At 37.9% G+C, this 13,681-nt stretch overlaps 1 pseudogene; it reads right to left on the bottom strand.

The window, feature by feature from the left end:
* Nucleotides 1-13,278, bottom strand: part of LOC120528752 — a 59,168-nt pseudogene extending 45,890 nt beyond the window's left edge.
* Nucleotides 13,279-13,681: the final 403 nt, after the last annotated feature.

Here is a 13,681-nt window from a genome sequence, read left to right as displayed (position 1 = left end):
CATACAGATGCTATAAAAAGAACCAAAAATATTTCTTAGGTCAATTGAATTTGTAATTAAAAGTACCATTAAGGCTGTAAGGTTATCCCCATGATGCTGAACTAGAAAAGCAGGTGTAAAAAAATGGATGAATGGTTACTATTATACTATTAACTACCTACACACACACAAAAGTGATCTGAACAAGCAAAATTACAAGTAAATTATATTGCCCTCCACCAAATTGCTGCAGGATGGTTACCATCCATGGCCAGCAATACAGAAACAATGTTCTGTTTTTATATCATTTGATGAGTAGTGAAGGATTCAGTTAGCATGGTTCTCAATTTTAATTAACCAAATTTAGAAATATGAAATCCATTACATTCAAGTTAAAGAGAAGGACTCAATCTACTTCACTACTGTAAATGTACAAAATATATCTTACTGTCCTTGCAGTTTTTAATTATGGTTGAAATTGACCTCAACAATTGACAAATATATCTAAAATGTCTTCATGCATGATGTGTAGCCATTTCCATATATTTTCCCCCCAACTCAGAAATATTAATGAATGTTAGGTAATCCAGTCACAAAAATTTCATACAATTATGTTTTTAAAGAATAGCTCACTACTGTTCTTGTCTGACTTTTGTTTGAAACAGGAAACACAAATCACAGAAACGTTTCCAAGAAAATGTCAGAGGTTACATATTACTTGGATAAAATTAAGATTACTAGAGGCAGGTAGCAGAAAAATTAATTTTATTGTGAGAGTTAAGTGGTTGGGTAAATATTGATGTTATTGAGCCTGATGTGTATGTCTGTAATTCAGTCATTTTTAATCTCATTGTAGGTAAACCTAACGATCAATATGACATTCATTCTAGATCAGTGATTTAACTAGAATTTGAAAACAAAATAAACTAGGTCCCCCTTTACTGGAAATGCATTTAGGGTATCATATTATGAGGTATGCATACATTTTTTAAGATACATTTTTACCCCTTTCATTTTGCCTCTTTTATTCTTTTTGTCAAGCTAAAAGTTATTTAGCTGGTGATGTGTACCCTGGAAGTCATAATCTCTTTAGGAAAATGAAGCAGTTAAAAATAAAGCAATGAAGTTGAATATCATGGCTTTTCAACAGCTTAACGTTAATAGTGGTAAATATTGTTCTGTGAAAAATGACATATATAATAATCCAAAATAGGATTTTAGAGTTACACTCACAACGTAAATTTATCTTTCTTTTTCTAGAATGCATTTTCTTCCCTGATATGTCATTCTTTAGCATAACACTGTCATATCAGATTAATGGTGTTTATCCCAGTGGTTTGTTAGCTTGCTCTAAAATAAAATAAAACAGCATCTGTTTATAATAAATAAATAAATATTTTTAAAGATATGTATATAATTATTTTGCGAAGAATGCAAGTGTGGGTAACAACACTGAGGTCTCTGGGACAAATAGAACATAAAGCTGACCTTAACCTGATATTCAAAGAAGCAGAAATACTAAATTATCCATACTTAATGTCATAAAGGATTGTATAAAACATAAGCTGTGAAGTCTAGAGACATAAAACTGCATCCCTACAGAATAAGTCAGTGTTATTGTTCCCTTTTTAGTCTGCCACAGAGACACATCTGGTGCACCATTGCCTGCTCACTGATGCAAGATACACTAAATTCTCTACATTCTGGGATTATAATTGACTTCAAAGGCCATGCGTGGCATGAAGCAATCTGTTTTAATATATCTCTCTGCCTGAGTGTTGTGGTACAAAGATAAAATATCCCAGGATTATGATATGGCACAATGACCTTATTTGATTTTTGTCTAGCTGAAAATTATCAAAATGAGGTATGGCCGCTCTAGTCTTCCAAATCTGCTGTGTAAGTGATCAAAAATGAGTTTTGGAAAATTGAAAAGCATACTTTAATACCATGAGTAATAAATAACCAACAACAAAAATCTTAAACTGACATTAAAAAGAGCAACCCTTGGTTTTGCCAATCTAATATGAATATTAAATGCCACTTTTTGTAAAAAGGCCCCTTTGGTCAGAGTCTGGCCAAATATATACAGTATACTGTATATAAAGATATATAAAGAGAGCATATATACACAAGACCTCTGAAGGTGTCCTGTGGTCTCTAGCACCAAGACATTTAGCTGCAGATCCTTTAAGTACTGTAAGTTGTGAGATGGGGCCTCCATGGATCAGACTTATTTTTCCAGCACTTCTCACAGATGCTCGATCAAACTAAGATCTGAGGAATTTGGAGGCCAAGTCAACACCTTGACCTCTTTGTCATGTTTCTCAAACTGTTCCTGAACAATTTTTGCAGTGTTGGGGGCATGCGCTGCTTTGAGTGCATTGCCGCACCCGGATTGAGATCTGAGTGCAACCGTGCAACGGGTGACACCTCAGCACCACACTGAACAGTGTGAGGTTTTTTTACAGTGGCTGGAGTACCAAGGCAGTATGTATTATTCTGCCGGAAGAGGTCACTACCATCAGGGAATAACACAATGGGGTGCGCATGTATTGCAACAATCTTTAGGTAGGTGATACACATCAAAGCAGTATACACATGAATGACAAGATCCAAGGTTTCCCAACAGAAAAATGCCCTTAGCATCACCCTGCTTCTGCCGGCTTGCCTTCTTCCCTTAGTGCATCCTGCTGTTGTCTCTTTAACAGGTAAATGATGCGCACACACACCCAGCTGTCAACCTGATCTAAAAGAAAACATGATTCATCAGACCAAGTCACCTTCTTCTAGTTCTGACAATCACATGCCCATCTGTAGGTGCTTTTGACAGGGGACAAGGGTCAGCATTGACACTGATCATTGGCACTCTACACAGCCCTATACTAAGCCACTAGTGTGTTCTGATACCTTTCTCTCATGTCCAGCATTAGGTTTTTTTTCAGCAATTTATGCTACAGCAGCTGTCCTGTGGGATTGGACCAGACAGGCTACTCTTTGCTCCCCACACACATCGATGAACCTTAGGCACCCATGACCCTGAAGCTGGTTCAAAAGCTGTTCTTTCTTGAACCACTTTTGGTAGGTACTAACAACTGCATACTGGGAACACCCCACAAGACATGTCAATATGGAGATGTTCTGATACCAGTCGTCTATCATTCACAATCTTACCCTTGTCAGACTCCTTCAGATCCTTAAACTTGCTTCTAACACATCACCTTCAAGAACTGACTGCTCTCTTGCTGCCTGACATATCCCACCCCTTGATGGGTGCCATTGTAGCAAGATGATCAATGTTATTCACTTCACCTATCAGTGATTTTAATGTTGTGCCTAACTATATTTTGTATATACGAGGGACACTGAAAAAGTTTCCACACTTTTGTATTTTCATTGGAAACAGTGAAGGCGGGAGGAGTAGTAATTGGGCATTAAAAAGTTGGTACGACGCTGGGAAATCATCTTTGCATCTCAAAGGAAGATGTCTATGTAGAAAAGTAATTTGTTCTTGAAATTCTTAATAAATTGAGTTAAAAAAAAGTGCGGAAACTTTTTGAACATCCCTCGTATATATCTGTGTATATGTGTGCACGTTCATTTGTGTGTATTTTCTGTTTCTTTTGCTCTGCCATATACTGTATATATATATATATATATGGTATATTGAATTTTCCAATGCATATCCCAAACAGGAACATGTTTGAGCATAAAATTTCATTATCATATTTCAGGTCATATGTCAATAATACTTGCTCCAAATATTATTTGAGTCATATTGTTGGCTACATTTGTTTGAATTGGCAAGATTTTTAAAATTCTGTTTGTAAATGAATAGCCTGCTCCTTCTTCATGACTAATCCAATTGACATTTCCAGCACTTCCAGATGAGGTCTGTGCTACATCAACTTGGGATCAGCTGCGGCATAACATTTGCAAAGATGCATAAAAAAATCTGTTAATATTTAGCCTGCAGTAGGTAGTCAAGGATAAAGAAATTCCTTTTGATTATTCCAGTATACTCTAAAAGATATTCAATTTTATATCATTTACTAAAACTTCAACTGTAGTACTAGGGTGTTGCACCGTGTTAGCCATTACAGATGTAGTGAGAAGTCAAGCAAAAATTCACTTTTAATTGTCATCTGGCCTGAAGAAGGGGCCCAAATGGCCTATTCTGATCTTTTTAGTTAGCTAATAAAAGGTGTCATTTTGCTGGACTTCTCACTAATTGAACTGAAAAACTGAGATACTATAAACATTGTTTTCAACAATACTATTTTAATATATCCTGTACATTATTCTTGTACATCCATAATTATCATCTTATAATAAAACAGTAAAGAATATTTTGTTATTTTCAAGGAATTTTCAGGGACAGAAGCAGCGCTACGGTAACTCAGTGCATAGAATGTCCTAAAAGAGGCCAGAGAGAATGAGTTAAGGATAAATTAATGGATACTGACATTAGAAAAACACTTTACATGCCATTGTGAGCAGACAGGAATCACCTATTGGCAGTAATCTTTTGTCGGTGATATGCATTTTCGCATATCACTGCAAACATAAGTATGCAAAACCTTGACAAATAACCTTTAAATGGGAATTGTTTTGCTTTTATTTAGCAAAAAAATCTGCCTAATGCAGTAAGAAAATTTTACTTGATAAGATTTCTTAAAGTAAACGAAATAATCGAAAATACAAATTTTTTGATAAGTCAATAATTCTAACAATAGGGAAAACAAGATTTAGTGTTATGATATGAATACTTTCACTTGCTTAGATTACATTTTTTGCAGTGAAGGAAGGAAATCTTCATTACAGAGGAACAGAGGCATTGGCTGGTAGTGAGGTATAGTGTTAAGGCACTGAACTTTAAACAAAAAGGTCTCCAGTTCAATTTCTGCCTCTCCTGCAGTGTGTGACACTGACCAAGTCAGTTGACCTGCTTGTGTTTGTGAAAGAAAAATGGAAACAATTGTAATGTATTCTAATCTCGTAAGCCACTTTGAATAAAGTGTCTGCTAGATATATAATAATAATCAAAAACTGATATTGTTGCACTGTAAAGAGTAGAAAAGTGCTTTCTTGTTAACGATAAAACAGTTGGAAACGCACTACAGTCTCAGGTACTCTCAACTTCTAATAGAGTGGGCCCTGAGGACCAACAGGAACGCAACTCTGCGGGAGAAGAAGAGGCAGCTTGTTGACCAACTCAGAGTAAGTAAACGAGAAGCTGCCTTTGAAGATTTCGTTCTTTAAATGTTGGTAAGGGTGCTGGAATGCAATTCATCTGGGACTGCTAGAGACTTATTTGCCGTAATTGTCCCCAGTCCTGAAAGAGTCAGAAACATTATCCAAACCTACCCTGGAATGAGGTTTAAAGGCTCCCAGCCACAGAAACATTTAGTCAAGAGTTGGGAACTCAGTTCAGCAAACATCCATTGGTGTGTGGTATAAAAAAAGGCTAAGTTGGGAAACTACCCCTACTCACAGACTGAGCTAAGCCTGTTTAGTTGTGTCCAGTAATGGTAGCTGGGCAGTTTTGCATTTTAAAGGTTCTTAAAAATATCCCTTTGCCACTGAAATAGTCATGTTCAATGGCCAATAGGCAATAAATAATTAAACGTGACTATAATGAGTCTCTGCGGTGGGCTGGCACCCTGCCCGGGGTTTGTTTCCTGCCTTGTGCCCTGTGTTGCCTGGGATTGGCTCCAGCAGACCCCCATGACCCTGTAGTTAGGATATAACGGGTTGGATAATGGATGGATGGATATAATGAGACTTTTTCCAGTAAGGATCACATTTAGAAGATATTTTAGGATTTCATATACATTATTGAGAAATCATTCAATGTTTGTACCTACATAATGCCTGTGTTTTTAGGATGGGCCTTGGCCTTGTGAGGCAGAACAGGTTTAAGCAGGTTTCATAATGGATAGATGGGACTCACAGGGAAAACAAAGTTTTGCCACAAAATGAAGTATTGAAAATTTCATGATCTCTGAACAAGTCCCATTAAGTGAATAAAGCAAAGTAGCTTTGATTGAAGATTCACACCCTTGCTTCCATGAGCATATTAGCAATAACACTTTTTCAACAATTCTTGCATCCCATCTGTTCCCTAGCTTTGAACACCTGTCTCCCAGATTGCAAGGGCATCTGCATAGAAAAGCTTTCAGGATGAAGAGGAACTGAAGGAGACCTTGTGGGATACCTTTCAGAAAAGTTATTTCTGAAATTTATGAAATGTGCTTTTTATTGGGTTATATACACAGAGTAGTGATCAGAATACTTTGTAGTCCAAGCAAATATAAGAATGTTATTGGGTATTGTAGTTAAAAATATATTCCTAGCTGGAAGTTAGTTGAAATGGAGTGTATGGAATATAAGGGAAGATATTCTTCCTGAAACTGATATTAAGAAGCAAAAGGACAGAACAATTAAAGTAGAATATGAGCTTAATAATATTACTTACTTCATATTTTTGATTTGTTTCACTATTATCTATTTTGTCGCCTGTCAAAAAGTACTTTACATTAAAATATTGTATTACCATTATTGAAATGAGTGCTGTTCTCTTAATGCTGTAGACATCAAGGGTCAGTACCCAGCCTGCACTTTATCTGTGTGGGGTGTGCACACTCTGCTGTCAGAAGGCACAAAGCTATTCAGAGAAACCATGTAGAGGATGTGTGTGTTTGCATTTGGGAGAAATAAAGCACCGAGCATTTCAAGTGCAGTACTTACAAGATCTGCTTCTCTGCTTAAATCCATTAGCTTGGGTACATGGCCACCAGAGTGTCTGGGGCAGAATCCTGGCTTGAAATGACTCAGAACTGGGAAAAGTGAGCACAGACGTGCACAGACATTTTGGTGGGCAGAGTCTCACAAAGCAGAAAAGAGACATATTACAGGAGAGGATTTCTTATATTTTAATTTCAGGACATATATTGTGGTCGAAATTTAACATCTTATTAAAGAGAGAAATGTCCTGTAACAGGACAATTCAGTACTCACGCAGGAGAAAAGCTGCTCATTGTGTCTTTTAATGACTCCTTAGCAAAATGCCTTGGAGGGAGCATTCTTCAAGAGCAGTGTGTTACAGCATGGTCAGAATGGTCTAAGAAACACAGAATAGAGGTTCATTTTATAAACTACTGAATTTACATACAGTGTCAATCAATGCATACATTTTGCTCTGGTTGGTCCTTTAGTTTACACCCAAATGATTTATATAAAATAAAAGTCTTATATTATATTCTGGTTCTTCTTATACCTCTGGGTTTCACCACCATCCTTGAAATTTCTGTGCATATAACAACTGTCCACTCTCGTTTATAGGACATCTGCTGATTTCTTAGTCATCCTTCAGTGCATTTTGTATATTACATCAGCCTTTCTTCTGGTACATTATTTATTTACTTGACCATCTCAGTATTTTTCCTAAACCAATTCTTATATTTCAGTGCACATTTTGTTGTTCACTTGACCTTTATCTTGTTTCCGACATTTATTAACCCTTTATGCTATTTCTTAAAGATGAATGCTATGCTACCCAAAAATTATTTTTCCACAATATTCATACCTACATTTATTTCTGTGTTTTTGTAGTTTCACTGAAAATGCGGATGTAATATCAGGGGGATTACAATGTTCACAGCCTTGCCAAAATTATTAAAAGATTATCAGATCAAATATACTACACCCCCTCTGCTGCACATGTACTGGACTTCATTTTCTTAATATAGCACATCTTAAGAAGATGAAAGAGCAAATCATTTAAATGAAATACCAAGCAGACTTTAACAGCAAGAGTTTATATCATAGCACATCACTATAACTTAAATGTGATGTATTAACACTTTAGAGAATTCATCCATCCATTTACCAACCCGCTGAATCCGAACACAGGGTCACGGGGGTCTGCTGGAGCCAATCCCAGCCAACACAGGAACCAATCCCGGGCAGGGTGCCAACCCACCGCTGGACACACACAAACACCAAGCACACACTAGGGCCAATTTAGAATCGCCAATCCACCTAACCTGCATGTCTTTGGACTGTGGGAGGAAACCGGAGCGCCTGGAGGAAACCCACGCAGACATGGGGAGAACATGCAAACTCCACGCAGGGAGGACCCAGGAAGTGAACCCGGGCCTCCTAACTGTGAGGAAGCAGCGCTACCACTGCGCCACCGTGCTGCCCTACTTTAGAGAATTTCAGTACTTAATTATTTCAGAAAATTATACATTGATGCCACTGTGTAACTGTAATAACAAATGTGCTTACTGCTTTGTGTGTGGCTATCATTAATGGAAAGAGAAAACATAATTAGTAACACCAGACCTCATCTACATCTACATTGTACTGCTTACTCTGAACAAATACTTTAATAATCTTGTCAGCCTTCCAGAAGTTTGCTTCAGTTTTTACATCTCACAAAGAAATTACACAAGCAATATCTATGTAACTCGTCTTATTATAATCGGTAGCTATGCACTATATTAAATATCTGCTATCTCATCTACTTGCAAAAAAAATATGTTTTGACCCCATCCTAGATCTTCTAAAGATGAAACAATTCAATGATTTTGTGTGGGCTGTAACATGCCAGAATTCTAGAAAACACAGATGACAAAATGAGCTGTCAAGATGTGAACAGGTTTTGCAAAACAATTCTGAACAATTTCTAAAGTTGCCCTTATTGATAAGATTTTCACTCTCATCATGTCCTCTGGTCGCTGGAAGCAAAGCTGTGATTCTAGATAGATAGATAGATAGATAGATAGATAGATAATTAATCCCAAGGGGAAATTCACATAATCCAGCAGCAGTATACTGATACAAAAAAAAACAAAAAAAAAAACAATATTAAATTAAATAGTAATAAAAATAAAAAGCAGACAATAACTTTGAGTAATGTTAGCATTTACTCCCCCGGGTGGAATTGAAGAGTCGCATAGTGTGGGGGAGGAGCGATCTCCTCAGTCTGTCAGTGGAGCAGGACAGTGACAAAAGTCTGTCACTGAAGCTACTCCTCTACCTGGAAATGACACTGTTCAGTGGACGCAGTGGATTCTTCATGATTGACTGGAGTTTGCTTAGTGCCCGTCGCTCTGCCACAGATGTTAAACTGTCCAACTTTACTCCTACAATAGAGCCTGCCTTCTTAACAAGTTTGTCCAGGCGTGAGGCGTCTTTCATCTTTATGCTGCATCCCCAGCACACCACCGCGTAGAAGAGGGCACTCGCCACAACCGTCTGGTCTCCTATCCTGCTTCATTTTTTTTTTCCTCAAAGTTACAGGATTTCTCTAATCTTCAGTCCACAGCATTTGCATTTTCTCATCCAACCATAGCCCACTAACTACTTGATGCAGGGTCTAACTGTGCATTGTTAATTTTAATTTCCACACAACGACAATGGAGTTTTTTTTAATGTATTGTTTAATCTGTAATGTGCTTAAGACTGGGGTGAAATCTCACCCTGAAACATACAGGACACATTTTTTGTGCCATAGCAATGTTTTTTACTTTAATAATGAAAAAACGTCTCACACAAAAAATTTAAACCAAATATTTCAACAACAGAAAAAAACATATGCACATAATTATTGAAACATATTTAGCATGAGACAGATTACCAGTTTTATAAAATTTGTGAAAGACTTGCGAACTTTCAGCTCTTTGCTAAACAACAGTCCTGTAAATGTTCCTCACAGTTATACAGAGAAACTCGGGAGAACCAAAGAGGCACCACAAAGAAAGGCAGCATATTTTCCCAATTATTCAATAAACTAGTTCTTTTTTTATTTCCCTCTTTTCCTCTTCCCACCTCCTCCTCTCTGTTTCATAAAAAGCTGATGATTGGAATTCTTTCTTAGTCATCTCCTTTTCCATCCCCTTATCCTTATAAAGGTAGAAGACCTTGGCTGGGCAGTAAATGTATTTGCCAGGGCGCCCTGGAAATGCCACATGCATATGAGGGCTGTTAGGACCCTGCTTGAGCTGCAACTGGCAAAATCAACAGATGCGACCCCGAGGCTGCGGATCAGGCCTTTTCCATTTCTGTTGTCCTTTTTCTTCTACTCTCTTCCTTGTGGCATTTAGTTCCTGCTGAAAGAACTCAGTTTCTGCAAAATCTTTAAATTACATTTTCGGATCTGTCAGTCCCTCTGATTCATACATTTTAAAAACTTTATTAGAAGAATAGAAATGAACTCATTTTCGTATCTTGATTTTGGCTGACCACATGAAACAATCAGAGCATTGTGTAATTGTGTTCTTTCTCACAATTAAAAGAATGCAAACATATCTTCCTCTTCAAGGCGCGCGTCAGGAGCGGAGAATGTCAGAAAGAGAGAGTAAAGTAAACAATCAAAAATCAACAGGGCTGTTGCGCTTTTAAGTATCCAAGCACCGTGATAAAGCGGCCACAATGAAGGGATCAATGTGAAGGTAGCCTTTCAGCATTTTGTAGAGGAGCGTCCGTATCTTCTAAGCAAACAGCCACTGTGCAAACAGCTCCTCTGCTCACACCCCCTCCGTCAGGAGCAGAGAATGTCAGAGAGAGTGAGAGAGACAGAGAAAAGCAAACAATGAAAAATACGGGCTGTTAGAGCTTTTAAGTGTGTGAAACACTGCACGGGAAGCATATCGTATATCATTGAGGAGTTTTATTTAATACGTACGTGCTCTGATTGGGTAGCTTCTCAGCCATCCGCCAATAGCGTCCCTTGTATGAAATCAACTGGGCAAACAAACTGAGGAAGCATGTACCATAAATTGAAAGACCCATTGTCCACGGAAATCCGCGAACCAGTGGAAAATATGTGATATATATTTAGATATGCTTACATTTAAAATCCACGATGGAGTGAAGCCGCGAAAGTCGAAGTGCAATATAGCGAGGGATCACTGTATGTGGTTGTGGACAACCCTGAAGTCATGGCAGAACATAGTTGTTCCTCAGCCTGCCCATCAAGTTGGCATTTTCAGGCTTCCAGATGAATAAGGGGTGAAGCTGAAAGTACTTGGGCGATGGATGTTCAAAAGTGCAGTCTGTCAACTCAGGCTGAGATGGGAAATGCCACAAAGACACCATCTGCATTGGGTGGTGAACAGGGAGGGAGCCGGGCCACAGCCCCATCAATTCCAGCTCTGTTTTCATCCAGACCTTCTGCTGCTGGTAGCAGTTCTACAGACTAATGTCATGATCGTACCCTGGATACTGCAGAGGGGCAGAACCACCTGTAATCCCAAATATAAATATTAATTTTTTCATTGTTAAGGGGTTTTATGTGTATACTGGTAAGTGGAGACACAAAAAGAAGATGGGGACTAAATCCTTGCGAACGTACTCTGAGCCCTGGGTATCGCCTGTTGTGATGCAGCTTGTCCTGTTGTTTGCAGGAGAGGTGAAGACTGTTGAGGCACTGAAGATTCTGAGAAGAAATTCAATAGAAGGTTTTAAGTGCATGTAGATTGACTATGGAATTTTATAGGAAATGGTAACATTTTAAAGCCTATTCTATTTAGAGTTCATACTTACCAGTTGTTTTGGACTTGTGCCTTAATGGAGTCCTAGACACAGTGGCAGTTGTGGAATGTATTGTCCTTGCTGTACAGAGTAGAAAAGAAGTGAAGAACATTACAGGGAAGAAACAAGTAAATTACAACAATAGACAAGCAGAATTTGAGAACTTTGTAAATTATAGTGAACTGGTGACCTACATGTTGACAACACTTCAAGCCGAGTTGCAGTTGACTCCTGAACAAGACACGGCAGCTCTGGAGGAATGGGCACTGGTTGCTTTACAACTGGATCTGTATAGATGCAAAATCACATTTGATTTGCTTAAACTAATGTGTAGGCTTTTATTTTTGTTATAAATTACCAAAAAAGCAGAATCAAGTTTACCACCTAACAGTACTGAATGCACAGAGCTAGGTACTTCATCAGGTGGTTTAGACACAGTCACACATGAAGTGGAATCACCTTGGAGGAAACCAAAAAATAAAGAAACAGCAGTTATCAAAGTTGAAAAAAATGTTTGAAAATTGTCGATGTAAGCTGCCTCATGCGTTGTCTGCTCAATTAAATGTGATAATAAAATTCAGCATGCTATACCCTCATTACAACACGTCTTGTGAATGTCCACAGCTTACTTGAGCAGATAAAGCACTAGAACACTTGAACATGCAAAACAATAAAATAACACTTACCCTTCTCATTGTTTGAAATTAATAATTTTGTTCTTTTGATATTGTTACTGTAACATGAACAAAAAAACTTTATTAGTTGAACATGGTCAGAACATGACCAATATAATAAACTATTGAACGGATAAATTCATCTTTTGGTTGTCAGATCTGAACTTATGCTGAAAACCTTTTTCTTATGTTGGTGGCCCCAGGAGTTGTGGTTCAGCTTCTAAAAATCAAAATGGTGGAAAGTGGTTAGTGGACACCAAAAAAAAAAAAGACTGAAAACATCTAACACTTGTAGTGCTATATGTATCATATTGGTTACCATATTGGGTCAGGAGCAGGAGTAATGAAGGAGGTATGTTTAGCATTGCCTTCTCCAATTCTTCATCGTCATCCATTTCTAAGGGAAAAAACACTAGATTAAAAAATAAATAAATAAATAAATAGGTGTATTGACATAGACAAAAACACAATAAAAATGAAAGACTTGAAATTAAATGTCTATATACAGTATGTGAAATAACGTAGGATTTTAGCATTACTTAGGATACCCACCAGACAGTTTACTTGGATTGGATGGCAAAGATTCAGTAGACTGAGTAGTTGAAGATGGTGTGACTGCAGCCTGGCTTTTCCTCAACAGATACTGTTGCAAACGGTACATTTTTGTACCTACTGCACATTTTTTGCCATGATAAAAGCTGCATAACCATCTGCCCTGCCCTCCCAGATTTGTTTCCAGGTGCTCTTCCCTCTCACACCAAAACCAACAAGGTTTTCATCTTCTGAATATGCTGGAAGAGTTGGTCTCTCTACTTCATAATCCAGAAGAGACTTTATCTCCTGAAGGCTGAGTGCATATTCCTCAAATGACAGAAGACTGTCCTTGCTGTTTCCACCTTCAAAGAAGACTCCTGTGTCTCTTTCCTTCTGAATATTTTGAACGATGTAGACTGCATATCCTACATCATTTTCAAGGAACCACCTAAAGGACTTTTATACTTTCCGAACTGGAGAACATACTCTCTAAGTACCTCCAATTTGTCAGTGGAATCACCCGCTCTTTCCAAGACAATCCTGATGGCATTTCTTCGGACAGTCTCTTGCTTCAGTGGGGCAGACTTGTCCCTCAACTGTGGGTTGTCCTTTAGTGTTTTTGCTTCCTTAGATGCGTCATGGCGCAAAAAGCCTTATGGTCCTTTACGAAAAGTCACTTTCACACGCCCTGGAAAAATACTGTTGGCCTCCTCTGCATTTTGACCTAAGGTGGAGAAAGCTCAAGAAAGTCCAGTAAATATAAACATTCCCTCTCATGGAAAAATGGAAACCATCAAGTAGGTACTATACAAATGATGATTCAAATGAATCTACACATACACATAAACATTTGTATAGATATTGCACACATACACATACATACTATTTATACGTTTATTATAAAAGTAGATAGCACACTAACTAACTATACATGCCAGTGGGCACTTTTAACC

Source organism: Polypterus senegalus, chromosome 4 (assembly GCF_016835505.1).
Source record: "Polypterus senegalus isolate Bchr_013 chromosome 4, ASM1683550v1, whole genome shotgun sequence".
NCBI classification, from domain to species: Eukaryota; Metazoa; Chordata; class Cladistia; order Polypteriformes; family Polypteridae; genus Polypterus; species Polypterus senegalus.
Note: the sequence above shows the minus strand (reverse complement) of the source record. Positions and strands in the feature narration are given on the sequence as shown.